The sequence below is a fragment of the Macaca nemestrina genome, chromosome 2 (assembly GCF_043159975.1).
Source record: "Macaca nemestrina isolate mMacNem1 chromosome 2, mMacNem.hap1, whole genome shotgun sequence".
Lineage (NCBI taxonomy): Eukaryota > Metazoa > Chordata > Mammalia > Primates > Cercopithecidae > Macaca > Macaca nemestrina.
The window spans coordinates 21,656,262-21,678,313 of NC_092126.1; the positions used below are offsets into that span (position 1 = coordinate 21,656,262).

General features: G+C 38.2%; 1 long non-coding RNA gene across 1 annotated transcript; it reads right to left on the bottom strand.

Moving 5' to 3' along the window:
• Nucleotides 1-12,953: 12,953 nt before the first annotated feature.
• LOC105488942 (uncharacterized) lies at nucleotides 12,954-17,658 on the bottom strand. The gene is made up of 3 exons (XR_011619323.1): nucleotides 17,578-17,658; nucleotides 13,861-13,978; nucleotides 12,954-13,156 (listed from the first exon to the last, which is right to left on the bottom strand). It is a non-coding gene; the product is annotated as an uncharacterized lncRNA (long non-coding RNA).
• Nucleotides 17,659-22,052: the final 4,394 nt, after the last annotated feature.

Sequence of the window (22,052 nt, forward strand, 5' to 3'; positions counted from 1 at the left end):
GAAAGGAATTGGAGACAGGTGAAACTGAAAAGGAGCAGTAAAGTGAGATTTCAGAGGCCTTCAGAAGGAGTTTGTATAACCCTTTTAAGAAGGGGAGTAACCCAACCATATATGCATTTTAGATAGCAAAACTTGAGATGAGCCAGATTAGAAGAATGGGCAATAAGGAGTTAAGGATCAGTTTGGAGCTTGGGTGCACATTTGCATTTTCTCCCAGGTATCTTGCTGTTTCCTTCCCAGCTTCTTCTCCTGCTTATTTGGATTCTTCATTGAAAAATTATTTTACAAAAATTTAATTATATGAGTAATATAAGCATATATACAGCTAAGGCTTATGTCCCATTTAAACATAGGTTCAATCCTAGGCATCTTTCTGAAAGAATCCGCTGCCAACAATTTGTTGTGGCACCTCCTGATTTTTCTATATATTTGCACATACATGCATGTTGTTTTATGTGCTATCATTTTGCATGTGATTTTGCTTATTTAACATTGTGTCCTACACACAACACCTGGAAAATCGGGTAACTCCCACCCCAATACTGCGCTTTAAGCAACAGGCACACCAGGAGATCATATCCCACACCTGGCCGGGAGGGTCCCACACCCACGGAGACTCCCTCATTGCTAGCGCAGCAGTCTGTGATCTACCGGCAAGGCAGCAGCGAGGCTGGGGGAGGGGCGCCCGCCATTGCTGAGGCTTAAGTAGGTAAACAAAGCTGCTGGGAAGCTCGAACTGGGTGGAGCTCACAGCAGCTCAAGGAAACCTGCCTGTCTCTGTAAACTCCACCTCTGGGGACCGGGCACAGTAAACTAAACAAACGCAGCAGACACCTCTGCAGACGCAAAGAACTCTGTCTGACAGCTTTGAAGAGAGCAGTGGATCTCCCAGCACGGAGGTTGAGATCTGAGAAGGGACGGAATCCCTGCTCAAGTGGGTCCCTGACCCCTGAGTAGCCTAACTGGGAGACATCCCCCACTAGGGGCAGTCTGACACCCCACACCTCACAGGGAGAAGTACACCCCTGAGAGGAAGCTTCCAAAGCAAGAATCAGACAGGTACACTCGCTGTTCAGAAATATTCTATCTTCTGCAGCCTCTGCTGCTGATACCCAGGCAAACAGGGTCTGGAGTGGACCTCAAGCAATCTCCAACAGACCTACAGCTGAGGGTCCTGACTGTTAGAAGGAAAACTATCAAACAGGAAGGACACCTACACCAAAACCCCATCAGTACATCACCATCATCAAAGACCAGAGGCAGATAAAACCACAAAGATGGGGAAAAAGCAGGGCAGAAAAGCTGGAAATTCAAAAAATAAGAGCGCATCTCCCCCGGCAAAGGAGCGCAGCTCATCGCCAGCAACGGATCAAAGCTGGACGGAGAATGACTTTGACGAGATGAGAGAAGAAGGCTTCAGTCCATCAAATTTCTCAGAGCTAAAGGAGGAATTACGTACCCAGCGCAAAGAAACTAAAAATCTTGAAAAAAAAGTGGAAGAATTGATGGCTAGAGTAATTAATGCAGAGAAGGTCCTAAACGAAATGAAAGAGATGAAAACCATGACACGAGAAATACGTGACAAATGCACAAGCTTCAGTAACCGACTCGATCAACTGGAAGAAAGAGTATCAGCGATGGAGGATCAAATGAATGAAATGAAGCGAGAAGAGAAACCAAAAGAAAACAGAAGAAAAAGAAATGAACAAAGCCTGCAAGAAGTATGGGATTATGTAAAAAGACCAAATCTACGTCTGATGGGGGTGCCTGAAAGTGAGGGGGAAAATGGAACCAAGTTGGAAAACACTCTTCAGGATATCATCCAGGAGAACTTCCCCAACCTAGTAGGGCAGGCCAACATTCAAATCCAGGAAATACAGAGAACGCCACAAAGATACTCCTCGAGAAGAGCAACTCCAAGACACATAATTGCCAGATTCACCAAAGTTGAAATGAAGGAAAAAATCTTAAGGGCAGCCAGAGAGAAAGGTCGGGTTACCCACAAAGGGAAGCCCATCAGACTAACAGCAGATCTCTCAGCAGAAACTCTCCAAGCCAGAAGAGAGTGGGGGCCAATATTCAACATTCTTAAAGAAAAGAATTTTAAACCCAGAATTTCATATCCAGCCAAACTAAGTTTCATAAGTGAAGGAGAAATAAAATCCTTTACAGATAAGCAAATGCTTAGAGATTTTGTCACCACTAGGCCTGCCTTACAAGAGACCCTGAAGGAAGCACTCAACATGGAAAGGAACAACCGGTACCAGCCATTGCAAAAACATGCCAAAATGTAAAGACCATCGAGGCTAAGAAGAAACTGCATCAACTAACGAGCAAAATAACCAGTTAATATCATAATGGCAGGATCAAGTTCACACATAACAATCTTAACCTTAAATGTAAATGGACTAAATGCTCCAATTAAAAGACACAGACTGGCAAACTGGATAAAGAGTCAAGACCCATCAGTCTGCTGTATTCAGGAGACCCATCTCACACGCAGAGACATACATAGGCTCAAAATAAAGGGATGGAGGAAGATTTACCAAGCAAATGGAGAACAAAAAAAAGCAGGGGTTGCAATACTAGTCTCTGATAAAACAGACTTTCAACCATCAAAGATCAAAAGAGACAAAGAAGGCCATTACATAATGGTAAAGGGATCAATTCAACAGGAAGAGCTAACTATCCTAAATATATATGCACCCAATACAGGAGCACCCAGATTCATAAAGCAAGTCCTTAGAGACTTACAAAGAGACTTAGACTCCCATACAATAATAATGGGAGACTTCAACACTCCACTGTCAACATTAGACAGATCAACGAGACAGAAAGTTAACAAGGATATCCAGGAATTGAACTCATCTCTGCAGCAAGCAGACCTAATAGACATCTATAGAACTCTCCACCCCAAATCAACAGAATATACATTCTTCTCAGCACCACATCATACTTACTCCAAAATTGACCACGTAATTGGAAGTAAAGCACTCCTCAGCAAATGTACAAGAACAGAAATTATAAGAAACTGTCTCTCAGACCACAGTGCAATCAAACTAGAACTCAGGACTAAGAAACTCAATCAAAACCGCTCAACTACATGGAAACTGAACAACCTGCTCCTGAATGACTACTGGGTACATAACGAAATGAAGGCAGAAATAAAGATGTTCTTTGAAACCAATGAGAACAAAGATACAACATACCAGAATCTCTGGGACACATTTAAAGCAGTGTGTAGAGGGAAATTTATAGCACTAAATGCCCACAAGAGAAAGCAGGAAAGATCTAAAATTGACACTCTAACATCGCAATTAAAAGAACTAGAGAAGCAAGAGCAAACACATTCGAAAGCTAGCAGAAGGCAAGAAATAACTAAGATCAGAGCAGAACTGAAGGAGATAGAGACACAAAAAACCCTCCAAAAAATCAATGAATCCAGGAGTTGGTTTTTTGAAAAGATCAACAAAATTGACAGACCACTAGCCAGACTAATAAAGAAGAAAAGAGAGAAGAATCAAATCGACGCAATTAAAAATGATAAAGGGGATATCACCACCGACCCCACAGAAATACAAACTACCATCAGAGAATACTATAAACACCTCTATGCAAATAAACTGGAAAATCTAGAAGAAATGGATAATTTCCTGGACACTTTCACTCTTCCAAGACTAAACCAGGAAGAAGTTGAATCCCTGAATAGACCAATAGCAGGCTCTGAAATTGAGGCAACAATTAATAGTCTACCAACCAAAAAAAGTCCAGGACCAGATGGATTCACAGCTGAATTCTACCAGAGGTACAAGGAGGAGTTGGTACCATTCCTTCTGAAACTATTCCAATCAATAGAAAAAGAGGGAATCCTCCCTAACTCATTTTATGAGGCCAACATCATCCTGATACCAAAGCCTGGCAGAGACACAACAAAAAAAGAGAATTTTAGACCAATATCCCTGATGAACATCGATGCAAAAATCCTCAATAAAATACTGGCAAACCGGATTCAGCAACACATCAAAAAGCTTATCCACCATGATCAAGTGGGCTTCATCCCTGGGATGCAAGGCTGGTTCAACATTCGCAAATCAATAAACATAATCCAGCATATAAACAGAACCAAAGACAAGAACCACATGATTATCTCAATGGATGCAGAAAAGGCTTTTGACAAAATTCAACAGCCCTTCATGCTAAAAACGCTCAATAAATTCGGTATTGATGGAACGTACCTCAAAATAATAAGAGCTATTTATGACAAACCCACAGCCAATATCATACTGAATGGGCAAAAACTGGAAAAATTTCCTTTGAAAACTGGCACAAGACAGGGATGCCCTCTCTCACCACTCCTATTCAACATAGTGTTGGAAGTTCTGGCTAGGGCAATCAGGCAAGAGAAAGAAATCAAGGGTATTCAGTTAGGAAAAGAAGAAGTCAAATTGTCCCTGTTTGCAGATGACATGATTGTATATTTAGAAAACCCCATTGTCTCAGCCCAAAATCTCCTTAAGCTGATAAGCAACTTCAGCAAAGTCTCAGGATACAAAATTAATGTGCAAAAATCACAAGCATTCTTATACACCAGTAACAGACAAACAGAGAGCCAAATCAGGAATGAACTTCCATTCACAATTGCTTCAAAGAGAATCAAATACCTAGGAATCCAACTGACAAGGGATGTAAAGGACCTCTTCAAGGAGAACTACAAACCACTGCTCAGTGAAATAAAAGAGGACACAAACAAATGGAAGAACATACCATGCTCATGGATAGGAAGAATCAATATCGTGAAAATGGCCATACTGCCCAAAGTAATTTATAGATTCAATGCCATCCCCATCAAGCTACCAATGAGTTTCTTCACAGAATTGGAAAAAACTGCTTTAAAGTTCATATGGAACCAAAAAAGAGCCCGCATCTCCAAGACAATACTAAGTCAAAAGAACAAAGCTGGAGGCATCACGCTACCTGACTTCAAACTATACTACAAGGCTACAGTAACCAAAACAGCATGGTACTGGTACCAAAACAGAGATATAGACCAATGGAACAGAACAGAGTCCTCAGAAATAATACCACACATCTACAGCCATTTGATCTTTGACAAACCTGAGAGAAACAAGAAATGGGGAAAGGATTCCCTATTTAATAAATGGTGCTGGGAAAATTGGCTAGCCATAAGTAGAAAGCTGAAACTGGATCCTTTCCTTACTCCTTATACGAAAATTAATTCAAGATGGATTAGAGACTTAAATGTTAGACCTAATACCATAAAAATCCTAGAGGAAAACCTAGGTAGTACCATTCAGGACATAGGCATGGGCAAAGACTTCATGTCTAAAACACCAAAAGCAACGGCAGCAAAAGCCAAAATCGACAAATGGGATCTCATTAAACTAAAGAGCTTCTGCACAGCAAAAGAAACTACCATCAGAGTGAACAGGCAACCCACAGAATGGGAGAAAATTTTTGCAATCTACTCATCTGACAAAGGGCTAATATCCAGAACCTACAAAGAACTCAAACAAATTTACAAGAAAAAAACAAACAACCCCATCAAAAAGTGGGCAAAGGATATGAACAGACATTTCTCAAAAGAAGACATTCATACAGCCAACAGACACATGAAAAAATGCTCATCATCACTGGCCATCAGAGAAATGCAAATCAAAACCACAATGAGATACCATCTCACACCAGTTAGAATGGCAATCATTAAAAAGTCAGGAAACAACAGGTGCTGGAGAGGATGTGGAGAAATAGGAACACTTTTACACTGTTGGTGGGATTGTAAACTAGTTCAACCATTATGGAAAACAGTATGGCGATTCCTCAAGGATCTAGAACTAGATGTACCATATGACCCAGCCATCCCATTACTGGGTATATACCCAAAGGATTATAAATTATGCTGCTATAAGGACACATGCACACGTATGTTTATTGCGGCACTATTCACAATAGCAAAGACTTGGAATCAACCCAAATGTCCATCAGTGACAGATTGGATTAAGAAAATGTGGCACATATACACCATGGAATACTATGCAGCCATAAAAAAGGATGAGTTTGAGTCCTTTGTAGGGACTTGGATGCAGCTGGAATCCATCATTCTTAGCAAACTATCACAAGAACAGAAAACCAAACACCGCATGTTCTCACTCATAGGTGGGAACTGAACAATGAGATCACTTGGACTCAGGAAGGGGAACATCACACACCGGGGCCTATCATGGGGAGGGGGTAGGGGGGAGGGATTGCACTGGGAGTTATACCTGATGTAAATGACGAGTTGATGGGTGCAGCACAGCAACATGGCACAAGTATACATATGTAACAAACCTGCATGTTATGCACATGTACCCTCCAACTTAAAGTATAATAATAATAAATAAATTTAAAAAAAAAAAAAAAAAAAAAAAAAAAAAAAACATTGTGTCCTAGATGTCTTATAATATTTTTAATGTAGAGTTATCAGATTATTCTTCATACCTGTGTAAGACTCTGTAGTGTGGCTATGTTTTAGTTTATCTACATAGTCATTTCCTTAGAAATCCATAGATTACAGCCAGTTTCCGCTGTTACAGCCACTGTTAGAATTAATGTTGTTGGGCATCCTTCCCTGTGAGCTTGTGGATGTTTCCCAGGATAACCTCTAAGAAGGGTAATTACTGGATAGAAAATTATGCCCGTATATAATTTTAATAGATTTTGCCAACTTTTTCTACATAGCTGTACTAGTTTACACTCCCACCAACAGTGCAAGAGTTGCCTAGCTAATTCTATCAACTATTCCTCCTCCTTTGTGAATCAGTCCTTTCTTCCCCACCCCAGTCCCCGAAGACTACTCATTTCTTTTTTCTTCCTGTTACTTACCTAACAACTAATTAATTCTGCCTTGTATTCTACTTATTTTATATGGTTTTTCTCTTCTTTCCTTAAAAAAACTGTAAACTTATCTCGAAATGGCCTTATTGTATTCATGTTTACACATTTGAGTGTCTGAGTTACCAGAAATAGAATCAACCCAGTAGTTATGAGGTAACACTGTGAAGGCAGAAATTCATCTGGATTTCTGAATCTTAGGAAACTTTACAGAAATCAGCATGCCAGCTGGCATCACAAGGGTTGACAAAGCATTGCTGTTCTCATACTTCGAAAGAATAAGAATTCATAGCTGTTCAAATGGAACAAACCTCTCTCCGTTTTCCTATATACTTGCCAGTCACACCTCCTCCCCTCCTTTTGTCTGCTAATGGGGTGATACATACTAGAACAATAACACCAGTTTATTTCTATTTATTTATTTATTTATTTATTTATTTATTGAGATGGAGTCTCACTCTGTCACCCAGGCTTGAGTGCAGTGGCACAATCTCAGTTCACAGCAACCCCGGCCTCCCGGGTCCAAGCGATTCTCCTGCCTCAGCCTCCCGAGTAGCTGAGATTACAGGTGCGTGCCACCACACCCAGCTAATTTTTGCATTTTTAGTAGAGACGGGGGTTTCACCATATTGGTCGGGCTGGTCTCGAACTCCTGACCTGGTGATCCGCCTGCCTCGGATTCCCAAAGTGTTGGGATTACAGGCGTGAGCCACCACGCCAGCCAACACCAGTTTCTTAATGACTGAGGAATACACAAGAAACAGTTGCCTGTTCTTCTGTGGGTGTTCTATGGTATGCATTGCTAGTGTATTAACTTAGGCTTGCAAAGTTAAATTAAGTTTTCTTCTCTCCTAAATCTATGCCCCAGAGCAGACTCCAAGTCTGGGATTGGACCTGGCTCAGTAGTAAAATGTGACCCAATGAATGCGCCAAGCTTACCAATCACTTAGCAGCTCCATCTACTGTGAAAAGTAGTTAATAATGGAGTAGAGGATCTCTCTCTGGAAGAGCAAAGGGTGACAACATCCTAAGAATTGCAGCATTCACAATTTTTTCCTAGTTTAGTAATTTCCCATCATCATTGCTAAAATGCCAGTATATAGTATCAAGAGAAAAATGTTACCCTTGTGAAGCCAAAGGTCTCATCAAGAGAAAGCAATAAAGTATTCAAGCTTATTTCAAAGGAATATATTTGGACCCAGTTTATATGGATCACAGAATCCTCTTCTACTTGTATAGCTCTGTGGTGGGAAGGGGCTGAGGGTAAGGGAAAAAGGGACGAGGAAACCAATGTCTGTCTTTTTCAGAATGATATATCTTGTATGACACACAAAACAAAATGTACGTTCAGAAATTTCTGACCATTTTAAACTTGTTAAAGCAAAGGTCAGTAAATCATATTTAACAATTCCAATATGCTTTAGTTTACTATACTAGGGGACTCTATGAGTTCTAATATTCTAAAAGGCAATAATCAAAAAGAATATGGGGAATTAGCAAGGGTAGTTTTAAAACTACCTAGATGCACAAGAAAGAAACAAAGTCTTAAATTAGATATCTGGATATGTTTATTCATTTTAAGATAACCTCAAGTCCCTGGCAATTCATTGAAGAAGGAAGTTCAATCTTTCCATTGGCTTACAAAGTTTGCTCAATTGAACTTTTATGTTAACTTTCTATAACTTGAATGTTCATTCATAGTCTTCATTGAGTAATTGGAATGATGGTGAAGGTGGTGAGCATTGGGGTTTATAGTTGAGATGTTCAAATATGCAGACCAATCTTTCTCTCCTGCATCCTTGAAACACCACACATGCAGCCATAGGAAAGCCAGTATTTGACAGCCTCAGTCAGCATTTCAGTGGTCATATGGCTTGGTGCCAGGTGTAATAATTAAAAATTCATGTCCTCCCATGGAGCACATTCATGCATAAAATTATATATGTCCTTCACAGCAGATATAGAAAAGATGAAAAACTCTACTTAAAACAATCAAAACCACCAAAGAAAACTATAAAGGAAATACAGAATGTAATCAGAAACATTTATCATAGGGTCCTCCAAAATATGAACCATAATAAAGCATTATCATGGGGGTAAAAGTGAGAATACTTAGGACAAATGGATAAGTTAAAGACTGCTCACCTTAACATCATTTTTGAATTCCTCTTATGACCCTCTAACATTGAGTATACAGTACTCAATATCTGTTGATTTTTAACAAATTGTTGAGTTTTCTATAACATTCACTTTTCAAATATTTACTATTTAAGAGCTCTATTCATTTCTATGGAGAATGATAATGATCAGTCCAAAGGCCATGAACTCAAATCCTGGAGAATGAATTTTGTCTAGTGTGCTTACTGCTACCAGTGATTAGCAGATTAGCAGTTAGTACCAATTATTACGAGTTATTATTACTTGTTATGCTGACAATTAATTAGCAGCCATAATTTTACACAAAGGGGCATTTCTTAGTATCTTTCCAACTACTAAAGTGTTGTCAGTAAGAGTGTAAATGATTTCATTGGCTCATTGAAAGACGCTAATTAAGTATGTGATACTGGTATTTTTGATCCTTAGGATTCTAATGTAGAATAGTAGGATAGTCTGATCCCTTTTGGATTAGGAGTTTTATTTCCAAGCTGTAATATTGATTGCATTGAGCCCAAAACCCAAAACACTGATGACCATGACTATCAAATGCATTGTATATTTCAAAATAGCTAAGATAATTTTGAAAGTTCTCACCACAAAGAAATGATAAATATATGAGGTGATGGATATGCTAGTTAGCCGGAATCAATCATTCCAAAATGTATTCATGTATAATAATATCACGTTGTACCCTACAAGTATATTCAATTATTAGTCAATTAAAAATAAAATAAAATTTTATTTAAATGGTTGTTGGAGAAGTCTTTTTTTTTTTTACTTTTATTTTAGATTCAGGGGGACATGTGCACCCTTATTTTATATGTAATTTAATGTCATGGAGATTTGGTGTACAGATTATTTCATCACTCAGGTAATAAGCACAGTACCCAATAAGTAGTTTTTCAATCCTCACCCTTCTCCCACCCCCAACCCTCGAGGAGGCCCTAGTGTCTGTTGTTCCCTTCTTTGTGTCCATATGTACTCAATGTTTAGCTCCCACTTGTAAGTGAGAACATGTGGTATCTGATTTTCTCTTCCTGTGTTCGTTTGCTTAGGATAATGGTCTTCAACTTCATCCATGTTGCTGCAAAAGATAGAATCTAATTCTCTTTCATGGTTGCATAGTATTCTATGGTGTATATGTACCACATTATTTAAAATCCAGTCTACCATTGATGGGCATTTAGGTTGAGTTCATTGCTATCGTAAGTAGTGCTGCAATGAACATGTGCATGTGTCCCCATGGTAGAATGATGTATTTTCCTTTGGGTATATACCCAGTAATGAGTTACTGTGTCAAACAGTAATTCTGTTTTAAGTTCTTTGAGAAATTGCCAAACTGCTTTTTCACAATAGCCGAACTAATTTCCATTCCCACCAACAGTGTGTAAGAATTCACTTTTCTTTGCAACCTCACCAGCATCTGTTATTCTTTGACTTTTTAATAATAGCCATTCTTACTGATGTGAAATGGTATCTTATGTAGTTTCGATTTGCATTTCTCTAATGACTAGTGATGTTGAGCAGTTTTTGATATGCTTGTTAGCTACATCCACACCTTTGGAAAGTGTCTGCTCATGTCTTTTGCCCACTTTTTAATGGACTTGTTAGTTTTCTGCTTGTTAATTTAACTTCCTTACAGATTCTAGATATTAGATGTCTGTTAGATGCACAGTTTGCAAATATTTTCTCCCATTCTGTAGGTTGTCCCACTCTGTTGATAGTTTCTTTTGCTGTGCAGAAACTCTCTTGTTTAATTAGGTCTCACTTGTCAAATTTTGCTTTTGTTTCAATTGCTTTTGGCATTTTTGTCATGCAATCTTTGCCAGGTCCTATGTCCAGAATGGTATTTCCTAGGTTATATTCCAGGGTTTTAATGGTTTTAGGTTTTACATTTAAGTCTTTAATCCATTTTAAGTTGGTTTTTGTTTTTTTCCTTTTTTGACACAGAGTCTCACCTTGTTGCCCAGGCTGGAGTACAGTGGCACGATCTCAGCTCACTGCAAACTCCACCTTCCAGATTCAAGTGATTCTCCTGTCTCAGCCTCCTGAGTAGCTGGGATACAGGCACGTGCCACCACACTCAGCTAATTTTTGTACTTTTAGTTAGAGAGAGGGTTTCACCATGTTGGCCAGGCTGGTCTCGAACCCCTAATCTCAGGTGATCTGCCCGCCTTGGCCTCTCAAAGGGCTGGAATTAAAGACGTGAGCCACCATGTCTGGCCATTAGGTTGATTTTTATATATAGCATGAAGAAGGGGTCTAATATCAATCTACTGCATACAGCTGGCCAATTATGTCATTTGTTGAATAGGGAGTCCTTTTCCCATTGCTTGTTTGTGTCAGCTTTGTTGAAGATCAGCTGGTCATAGGTGTGTGGCCTTATTTCTGGGCTCTCTATTCTGTTCCATGGGTCTATGTGCCTGTTTTCTGTACCCCTACGATGCTGTTTTTGTTAGTGCAGCCTTTTAGCATAGTTTGAAGTCAGGTAATGTAATACCTTCAGCCTTGTTCTTTTTGCTTAGGATTACCATGGCTATTTGGACTCTTTTTTGGTTCCATATGAATTTTAAAATAATTTTTTTCTAATTCTGTGGAGAATATCATTGATAATTTAATAGGAATGGCATTGAATCTCTAAATTGCTTTGGGTAGTAAGGCCATTTTAACAATATTGATTCTTCCTATCCATGAGCAGAGAATATTTCTCCATTTGTGTCATCTATGATTTCTTTGAGCAGTGTTTTATAATTCTCATTGTAGAGCTCTTTCACCTCTCAGTTTAGCTGTACTCCTAGGTATTTTATTCTTTTCATGGCAATTGTGAATGGAGTTGCATTCTTGATTTGGCTCTTAGCTTGGATATTTTTGGTGTATAAGAATGCTACTGATTTTTTTACATAGATTTTTGTATCCTAAAGCTTTGCTGAAGCTGTTTATCAGATCGAGGAGCTTTTGGGCAGACACTGTGGGGTTTTCAAGGTATAATGTCATATTGTCTGCAAACAGAGACAGTTTGCCTTCCTCTCTTCCTATTTTGATGCCTTTATTTATTTATTTTGCCTGATTGCTCTGGCTAGGACTTCCAGTACTATGTTGAATAGGAGTGGTAAGAGAGGGCATCCTTGTCTTGCTCTGTTTTTTAAGGGGAATGTTTCCAGCTTTTGCCCATTCAGTATGATGTTGACTGTGGATTTTTTATAGATGGCTTTATTATTTTGAGGTATGTTCCTTCAGTGCCTAATTTGTTGAGCGTTTTTAACATGAAGGGATGTTGAACTTTATTGAGAGCCTTTTCTGATCTATTGAAATGTAGTTTTTGTGTCTAGTTCTGTTTATGTGATTAATCACATTGATTGGTGTGCATGTGTTGAGCAGCCTTGCATCCCAGAGACAGAGCCTACTTGATCATGGTGGACTAGCTTTGAGATATGCTTCTGGATTCGGTTTGCTAGTATTTTGTTGAAGATTTTTGCATCTCTGTTCATCAAGGTTATTGGTTTGAAGTTTTCTTTTTCTGTTGTGTCTCCCAGGTTTTGGTATTAGGATGATTCTGGCCTCATAGAATGAATTAGAGAGGAGTCCCTCCTCCTCAATTTTTTTGAATAGTTTCAGTGGGAATGGTACCAGATCTTCTTTGTAGCGCTGGTAAAATTTGGCTGTGAATCCATCTGGTCCTAGACTTTTTATGTTTGGTAGGCTTTTTACTACTATTGAAGAAGTCATATAGGTGGTAGATATGTGGGCTTTCCCATGAAATAATAAGATTATTTTAGAGCCCTAGCTTCAAACTAGATGTAAATTCCCAAAATAGTTCTAGCTTAAGAGATAATATAAAAGTTAAAAAACTCACCAATCCAATTAGTTTTTTCTGAAATGATGGTATCAAATAACTTAAAACCGAGATTATAGGATACATTAATTAATTAGTCCATTTTCACATTGCTATAAAAACATATCTGAGATTATGTAATTTATTTAAAAAAAAAAAAGGAGGCTTAATCGACTCACAGTTCTGTGGGCTGTACAGGCTTCTGCTTCTGTGGAGGTCTCAGAAACTTACCACCATAGCAGATGGTGAAGGAGAAGCCAGCACATCTTCATATGGCTGACAGGAGAGAGAGAGAAGGGTTGTGCCACACACTTTCAAACAACCAGATCTTGTGAGAACTCTATCACAAGAACAGCAAGGGAGAAGTCCACCGCCATGATTCAGTAACCTCATGCCAGGCCCCTCCTCCAACACTGGGAATTACAATTTGGAATGAGATTTGGGTGGGGACACAGAGCCAGGCTGTATCATTAATTATATTAATCTTTAACTAACTCAGCATTAATTAACTTCTAACCATGAGCAAATATACCATGGACACACAAATAAATGTTTTAAGTGCTTAAAACAAGTTTGAAATGAAAACATTCCTCCAAGAATCTCAATGATGTTATTTGTCATTTAGAAAATCAAATCCTTTCCTCATAGAAAATGCAAAAGTAAATTTTAATGCAAACCTGTTAGAATTAAGAAAAAAATAGAATCCAAATTAATGATACTTCGGTATACTTTTAAAATAATTAAATAGCTTTCATTAAAGAGTTTCAAGTAACATTAGAGATAACATGAAATTAAAACAAATAAAAATATTATGACTGGTCATGGTGGATCATGCCTGCAATCCCAAGGCACTTTGGGAGGCTGAAGCAGAAGGATTGCCTGAGCCAAAGTGTTTGAAATCAGCCAGGGCAATATGGCAAGACCTAATCTCTACAAAAAACTTAAAAATAAAAAAATTAGCTGGGCATGGTTGTGCATACCTGTGGTCCAATCTACCTGAAAGGCTGACGTGAGCAGATCGTTTGAGGCCGGGAGGTTGAGACTGCAACGAGCCTTGATTGCATCCCTGCACTCCAGCGTGGGTGACAGAGTGATACTCTATCTCAAAAAAAGAAAAAAAAAAGAAGAAAGAAAAAAAGAAAGAAAGAAAGAAAAAAGAAAAGAAAAGAAACAGGTCACTTCCATTCCCCAAAGCCTTTAATAAGCAAAGAAGAATCAAGTAAATCAAGTAAACTCAACTCCTTCATTTTCATTCAAATCTTTTAATTATCTAATTATACTCTATCTTTTAACTACTTATCCTTTATGTCAATATTTCATCCAAACTGGCCTAAATATTCTCCCTTAGTGCCAGGAACTATATTTTACTCATATCCCTTTATTTCTAGGACCTAGCATAGTACTTAGCACATGGAAAGTAGTCTGAGAACTGATCTAAAATCCTCTATACCTCTGCACAGATACTTATTCAATCCAGAATTCAATTTCTCTCCTCCTTCTCCTATTGAAGATTATATAGATACTGAATCCTGAAGGTTTCCACAGTCTTCATTCACTGTGCTCTCTCAGCATTTTACCTGCACTGCTAGTATAATACACACTCTAGTCTGCTTTACAATTAATTATGTACATGTCTTGATTCCTCCATTAAAATATAAGTGCTACAAGTTCAGAGATTGCTTCATTTCTCCTGCACATCACTGATACATGAATCTTTTCATTTGTTCATGTCTTCCATTTCTGAATGCACTGTTCCCCAGGTGTGAAAAACATTCATTGGCCAGCGTCTGTCCTTTTTAGGTTGAAGCTGTTTCCCTTCTCATAACTTTGACTATTACATTTGAACATAGCAGTAATAGACTTGAGTCATTCTGGTCCTTTATTTATGTCCTTGGAGTTATAAATTTGGAACATAGCATACTAGTTTATATCAATTTTCTTGAAAATCTAAACAAAGATATGAATATAGCCATCTCTTGTCATACTGGATGTAGCATAACTTGTTGCTTTAGTTATCTGTCTCCAATAAATTAGTCTAATTGAGTACATCTGAAGAGTGGGAAGATAGTAGAGGTAGAGGCTTGCCTCTTTTAAGATTTTGCAGGGAAAGGACAACAAAGGTAGTCACAGACCCACAAAAAACCAAACTGCCCCATTTTCTCCCTTGGTCTGTTGTGGAGACTCAAGCACTCGAGGTTCAGGGTCATTCTGTAGTTCCAATGCTTAGTCTTAAAATACAAAGTAAGCTCTCTGAAGTTTCCCCATAAGCTTCTGAGAATAAGCATTGAGCACCTGCTCCTTGATTTTAACAGGATTCCAGGCCAGAAAAACAAAACATGATGCTTTTGATTGCAAAAAATCAAAGTGCCTATTAATACCACTTCTACATGTATGTCACAACAATGATAGCTGATAGCCACTTACAAAAGAAAAGAAACAGGGTTTGAAGATGGTATTTTAACCCAAGTGTATACATTTTTCAGAGGCTTGGGTCTAAACACCTGATATTTAGAGTGTCCATTCACAAACCTGCTACTTGCACTTCTGCCCATAGGCAGACATTACCAATCAATCATGGCATCAGATTTCTTCTACACTGTACTCCAAGAGTTCACTGATAACAGATAATATTTTCCCACTTGAAGTTAGGCAACCGTCCCACCACAAAACAAACATGCAGCTAACAGACCCCTGGTTTTCACTGCATGTTCAGTTTTATGCAACAACCTGTTTTCCCCTGCTCACTGGTGAATTTAGAGCCTTCCATGACATCACAGTCTAGAAGGGAAGACAGATTCTATAATAATTAGTTTCAGCACCAGGGAAAAAAATAATTCAGTTGCAGAAGCACTAAAGTAGGGTGCTTAGTTAAGTCTATGGTAGAGATGGTTATAGAGCAAATGGCATATGAATGAGCAGGGAGGAGTTGAGCACAGAAGAGAAGGTATTCAAGTAGGAAGAAATGGCATGAGCAAAACACTGATTGTGTAACAGCACGAGGTGTGTGTGTGTGTGTTTTGGCACATGTGTATGTTGTGTATGAAGGAAGCATAATATAAAAATAACTGTTTCTAGAGGGAAAAGTTCTTAAATGGTAAGTTGCTATAAATGGGTTTGGATAGATAATCCAAAAGCAGTTTGGGAAGACCTGATAGGAAATTTAACTTTATTCCCCACTTTCCCAGTCCCTGCTAAAATGTGAAACTCCATTGAGGGATTTTAAAGATAGATGACAGAAATAAAGTGAGAGAGAGACACACAGATTGGTAACTTTATATTTAAGAGGCAAATCAGAGGAACTTGAGTTACAGATTGGAACCAAACAGTGGAGGAAGCAATAGAAATAATCAGGTAAACTCAACTGTAGTTACAATTCACTTGGAGCCCAACCAACAGCCATCCATGCATGACACAAATTGACGATGGTACCATCCACCCTCCTTTCTCTAACCTAAAACCATTCCCATTATAATCAGCACTGTGCATAAAACAATAGGAAACCATTGTTAAAATGAGCATATTATATGTATCATCTATATATATATGGACAGACATTGACCTGGCTTTGCAAAAAGGGAGGCAAGAAGGAGCAACTCCATTTTCTAAACTTGTCTTACTTCTTAGGTTTATAACCAAAACAAAGTGCAATAAAATGGTATTTGCAAAGCAGGATTTGCCAGAATGAAGTGTAAACTGGAAGAGAAGTGGTGAGATACAGGAAATACCTTCAAAAGTGTTGCCCTTTGCCAGAACGACTGCATAGTTGAACCATCATATCTACACTGGGGGCTAGCCAATGAATTATTTTATTCAACAGATATATCAGCAAACATTTAACACCTACCATGCACAATTGTGTAGTGTTAAACTCTATGATGTCATAAGATGTGAGCCCTGCTCTCAAGGAACTTTTGCTTTAAGTGGGAGACGTACACACATAAAATTGATACTGAAATTAAAAACAAAGTTATGTACTATATGTACTGCTTGATGGTTCATAGGGAGCTAATAAAAGAAATTTCTCCTGGGGATACTTGAGAAAGTGAAGCTGAATTACAAAAGATGGCAAGATTAAAATAGAAGAATCTTGGTGACAAGAGAGTTTAAAATAATTTCCAAACTCCTTTCTGTGTAATAGGAAAAGACCAAGAAGGAAAGACGGGAAGGGAGAAAGCAACCCAACACTCATTGCTTGCACATCTGCTATGCAAGGACATGACATTTTCTATACATTCTCATTTGATTCTAATGGACATGACCCCTACTTTACAAATGTGGAAACTGCATATAGAGGTTAAATGTCTTGTTCAAGATCACAAAGTGTAAATAACCAGGCCGCCGACAGAAGCTTGCAGCTGTCTGTCTTTAAAACAGGGTTTCTCACCCTCAGCAAAATAAAGCCTGGGGTAGATATTTCTTTGTTGTGGGGGACTGTCTTGTGCTCCCCACTAGATGCCAGTACCACCCTCTTCTGCTGTGAAAAACACAACCGATATTATCTCCAGAGATTTACAAATGTCTCCCTTGGAATAAAATCATCCCTAGTTGATACCACTGATTTAAAGTTTCTTCACCTGATAGTGAACTAGGACTGAATTTACTTTGAAAATGAACTCAGGAGGCAGTGAAAATATTAACTTTGATGAATCATGAGGTACATATTAAAAGATGTTGAAAATGGCCACATATATATATACCTGAGGAAAGCAGCCTTAAGAATAGGATTCAGAAAACAGGCAGAATGCGGTAAGTTAGGCAGCCATGTTCTTAAGTCAAACCATCCCACAGAACCAGTCCTGTGAGCAGGGCAGCAACTACAGTCCAATACCAGATGCCTCACCTTGCACAGCGCCTCCCGCGGCCGGGAGGAGACACAGCTTACTGCTGCTGGCAGCACACACCAGGAAAGGATACCAATGGACCAAAAACAAAAGGGATTCTCCTCTACCATCTTTTGTATAACTACCTCTAGGTTCAAGTTTATCTGATTGTTAAGCTTATGTCACATGTCTGAGTCCCTCCTAAAAGAGTGAATAGGAAACTAGGATCTCCAATTTTAGGTTTCTACAGTAATAAGTGGGCTCTGAAACCTTCCAATAAGAGAAAGAAGGAGGAGTTGCTGGGAAGTCAGAGACAGAAAAGAGAGAGCAAGAGAGAAAGAGAGAAAGAAAAAGACAGAGAGAAAAGAAAAAGACAAATATTCACTACAAGTTTTTACCAGAGACAACAAATAGTCTTAACCCTTTGAAGAATGGAAGGAGATAATATATCATTTAAAAAAATAAAAATAAAAAACTTAAGTTTTACTCAGATGAATACTGAAGCAAGCTGAGAAAAGCTAAGAGGCCTATTTTATCACGGGAGTGGAATATTATGTAGTTTGTTTCTGTTACCAGTAGAGCTTGCTAGAAACGGGGAGATGTCACTGCATAAAAGTAGAGAGTGCTCACGGGGAAACTGCCTGAAAGGATGGAAGGAGAATGATTATAGTCAAGACTCTTGGAGGACAGTTTTAGGACCTCCAGCATCCCTAAAACCCTCATCCCTGTAATCCAAGCCAGCTTCTCCCTGTCCCCCCACTTCCTCCTTTTACTGGCAGGCAATTTCAACTATCTAAGTGCTGTTTAAATAGAGTGACTACATTTCAGGAATGCCTGATGAATATCCAAACAGTCTTCAAAGGAATGTAGATTTATCTCTCATTTACATGTTCCAGGAAGAAGTTTATAGCCCTATTTCCTAACCTCTTCAAGGGACAGAGTAAGACTGGGAGAACTAAAACTCTCCTCCACTGTGATCTACTAGATGAAGGCTTGTCCAAAAGGAATACATCAAAGAGACGCAGTTTCTATTTCTGCATAAGTTCTGAAACAACGTGTTAACTTGATCATCAGTGCTTTCAAGTAAGTTACACCTTGAATCACTCAGAAAAAAAGACCTGACCTTGTAAAAGTTCTTTACTTTCAGCCAAGTTTCCCTCTTTACTTTTCTCTCTGGTTTTCTGCTGTGCATCGTTCCTACCTGTGGCTAGTGGGTCAAAGACAAACTGAACTGTGAAATTGGCCCTAAAGACTGGTTAGAGCCTCCTTTCTTCTGCTTATGGGTGCAGAAAACTTCACTGGAAATAATTTTTTTCTGGTTATAACCAAAAAGTCCTTTGGACTTATTCCATTGTGTCCACTAAAAAGTTGAAATTGATACGTTGGTTTGTCCTTGTATCCAGCTGCTCCCTAAAAGCAGCCTCTTTTCATTTAAAGAAAAAAAGAGGAGGAAAGATAATGAAGATAATGGATCAATCTAGAAATAGCAAAGGACTGATTTTACCAATAAGCTGTAGGAGACAGAAACTTATTTCTCATTTCCTCTAGCAAAGAAATCGATATATATTTGGTTGAAGCAACAAAGCTGCCTGTTATTTTTTCCAAATATTTTTTTTCTCTGCCTTTAAATCAATTATCTGAATGCATTAGGAGGAGAAAGAGAGAGAGAGATCTTGTAATACAAATTAGGTTTTAACTTCCAACAAGAATAAGCTTTTCGGTTGAAAATTTCCCTTTTATTCAGGTAAGTTTAAGGACCAAGTATATTATATGGATTACTTAGGGTGCTTTGAGCTATAAGTAATGGAAATCCCTACTGAAACTAGTGTAAATGTGAAAAATTTTGTTATCTGACACAAAGGGAAATCCCAAGATAGTACGAACCTCAGAGTTATTTGATTTAGCAATTCAAAGACCCAGGGTTTTGGTATTCTTCCAGTTCAACATGCTTGGGGATAGTTTCATTTCCAGGATGGTAGCAAGATAGCAGTCAAGGTGATCAATATGGACCTGACATACTCCAGAGGAAAAGGGCATGTCTTACTGTAGTCTTCCAGACAATATGAATAAACTCTTCATAGGTGTTTCCCAATACAATTTTCTTTACTTCTTAATAGTCAGTATTGGATCCCATATCTACTCTGCATGCTTGGACTCATGATTCACAATTAGACAATAATACTATGAGGCATTTTGCTTGTCACAATGTCTGGATACTCTATTGCTATGTCTCAGAAAATATCTGGGCTTCTAAATATCCAGCAATGCACTGACACCCCTGCACAAGGAAGAATAGTACCACCTAAAATATCAAGAGATCCTTTTGGAGAAACACTGACCATGATCTAATCTGGCATTCTTTGCACAGGAAATGGTTTTAGTTTGTCTGTAAGCACATGAATGTAGGGCAGATACTTGAAAACAATAAAAAGATTTTGCTATTAAGGAAAAACAAGATGGCAATGCATTCTGGAGAGGTAGTAAGTAGTGTTGGCTATATTATATTATCACCAACTAAGAAAAATGTTATTTATTAATTTATTAGTTTAACAAATTTTCTTGTATTAAAAAAAATCTGTTTGGGATTCACAGAGGTTTAAAAAACAATTAAGAGGCTATTGTAATAACCTGGGTTTGAAATTACATGAATGTGAACCAAGACAGCGGCAGAAAAGATGGAGAAAAATGAACTGATTTTAGAGCTATATTAGAGGAAAATCGATAAATACATCTTGGGAAGAGATCACATTTAAGGAATTTGGGTGAACTCTTGGTTTATGGAAGTCTAAAGCTATCCACTGCATCCCAGTCACTTTCAGAGCCACTGAAAAATGGCATCCTGCTTACTACCTTCCTCTCTGCTAATATGGCTGTCATCTCCTTAATGAAATCAATAACCCCAAATATAGCATATTCAGTGTTCTAGCCTCTTGATTTTTTTACATCCTCACCTCCAATTTTCTTGTTTTCCATGATACTGCTCCCACTCATTTTCCATGTATATAACTTGGAAATAGTTTAGTAATAAGATTAATATATAATGTAAGTAATAACTTATATCTTATTACTAATAGATGTGCCATTTCCAAAATCAAAATTTCAAAAACTTGCCTATATTTCCAGCTCTCTAACTTTGGTATCTTGATTCTGACAATTATTCAACTCCATCAGCTTTAACTTTTAATCTAATTGCTGAACCTCTTTTTACTGTACAATACCCCCATGTACTCAGTGTATTCCTTACCTAAATGAGATTTGATGGCCCATCACTAAAATTATACCTTTGCATACAATTTTAGTTCTTCATCTTGCATCGTCTGAGCAGCCATGGTTAAATATAAGTATTTGTCCGCTTTTTATCTGAAACAGTGACCAAAAAATGGTGTTATTTTGCTTCTATGTTTGTGACTAATTCTAATAACTCTGAGGCCTCATTCTGGTTAATAATATTCTACATCAATTGTTTTTGAATTAAATGATTCAATGGATGGTGATGTCATTAGCTGAGATAGTGCACACAAGAGAAGGAAGAGAATACAGTGGATTAAGAATCCAAGTTTGTTAAATTTCATATGTTTTTGGGTTATCCACGTGGAAATATTTTGTCAGGAGCTATATATTAAAGTTGGAGTATGGAAGAAAGAGAAAGAAAGAGAGAAGAGATGGAAGAATTGTTGAAATAAATATGTAGAACTTGCATGGAAGCCACATGAGTGGATGAGATAAGAGACATTACAGCCTTTAGAGACAGCTTTCCTGGTTTGATGGCAATTTATTTTAGTGAAACTCAAAAGATTGTTCATTCATTCACAAATGTTTATTAGGCAATTCTATCTTCTGGGCACTCTTCTAGGCACTTGGAATATATACTTGTAAATAAGCAGAGTAAGTACATTTTACCTCATGAAGTTGATATTCAAATGTAGGAGGACAAAAAATAAACATAATCAATCAGTAAATTATACAGTATGTTGCCCAGCGATATGTGCTATGGCAAAAGAAAAAATAAGTAGAGTAGAAAAGGGGGATGAGAAGTGCGGAGGACAGTAGGGTAGAAACAGAATGCATTATAAAAGAGGATGATCAAAACAGGTGGCACTGAGAAAATGAGTTTCTTTTTTTGTTGTTGTTTTGTTTTTGTTTTTGAGATGGAGTCTTGCTCTATCCCCCAGGCTGGAGTGCAATGGTGCAATCTCAGCTCACTGCACCCTCCACCTCCCAGGTTCAAGCAATTCTCCCGCCTCAGCTTTCTGAGCAGCTGGGATTACAGATGCCTGCCACCACACCCGGCTAATTTTTGTATTTTTTAGTAGAGATGGGGTTTCGCCAGGTTGGCCAGGTTAGTTATGAAC